Raw genomic sequence first — 1,771 nt, forward strand, 5'->3', positions numbered from 1 at the left:
TTTTTTGTTGCTTATGTGAAGAATCTTCTTTTCTTATATTTCATTCCAATTTGAGTGTCGAAATTACTTTCTTCATTACTGTACATACTTTGAGATTTTTGTATGTTAATGTTAATTTGTTTCTCTTTTTTAGCTTCCAAGTTACCTTTTAGTGATACTATTACTATATCGAATAAATTTATATATATATATATATATATATATATATATATATATATATATATATATATATATATATATATATATATATATGTATATATATATATATATATATATATATATATATATATATATATATATATCTATATGTATATATATAGGCTATATATATATATATATATATATATATATATATATATATATATATATATATATATATATATATATATATATGTATATATATTTATATATATTATATATATATACATATATATATATATATATATATATATATATATATATATATATATATATATATATATATGTATATATATATATATATGTATATATATATGTATATATATATATATATATATATATATATATATTTATATATATTATATATATATATATATATATATATATATATATATATATATATATATATATATATATATATATATATATATGTATATATATATATATGTATATATATATATATATGTATATATATATGTATATATATATATATATATATATATATATATATATATATATATATATATATATACATATACATATACATATATATATATATATATATATATATATATATATATATATATATATATATATATATATATATATATATATATATATATATATATATGTATATATATATATATATATATATATATATATATATATATATATATATATATATATATATATATATATATATTAGGCGACTCAAACAAGTACCGCATTTGTCACATTTGTTTGCACATAACTTGTTTATTTTATTTTGATTCATTGGTGTTTTAAACCCACTATACTTTTTTTATAATTCCTATCAATATTTTTACCATGTAAATATATTGAGATTTTTAAGGACTGCTGCTCACAAGCTCTGTATTAGAATTTTGGAAATCAGATTATACATGTTTGGCTATGATAATGACTATATTTAATATTTTAAGAGTTTTTTTAGTGATAGCAATTTGTTTTATTGCTAAAATTTCCTCTTTTTATAGTCGCAATAGTGCATCCGGTCACGTACATAACCATTGTCTTTGAAATGTGAAGTGAAACCTATTTAGTTTTGTATCCCCTTAACAGGAATCTCGTCATTTTCTATAATATTCTTTGGAATCGATGATCAGTTTTCTATGTTTGATAGGGTGTTCGTAATAATCGTTGGTTTCAAGCATGTTCTTCATATTTCATTGACTGCTCGTTTACATATTTACAATTTTAATGTTATGATTCGGCTGGAATACGCTTTAAGTGTCAGGGACGATAACTAAATGGGAAAAAATAGAAATATTTATCCAGAGAAATAAATAGACGAAACTAATGTGTGGTGGTACATGTAGCCTATTGGTAATTTTTGGGGGGGATTTGAGAGAAGAGCCTCGCCAATGGTTAGTAAGCAGCCTCGAAGTATGATTATGTCCTTGTAACCTCAAGTGGTTAGGAAAATTACACCAATTATTAAATTTAGAAAAAAAAAACATTTGAGCCATTTTTCACAAAACGTAAAATTGTCAAAAAGAAAAAAAAATACCGATTTTTTATTACTATTGATCTAATTTAGTCATTCAAACATATG

Source organism: Palaemon carinicauda, chromosome 13 (genome assembly GCF_036898095.1).
Source record: "Palaemon carinicauda isolate YSFRI2023 chromosome 13, ASM3689809v2, whole genome shotgun sequence".
In the NCBI taxonomy this organism is placed as follows: Eukaryota; Metazoa; Arthropoda; class Malacostraca; order Decapoda; family Palaemonidae; genus Palaemon; species Palaemon carinicauda.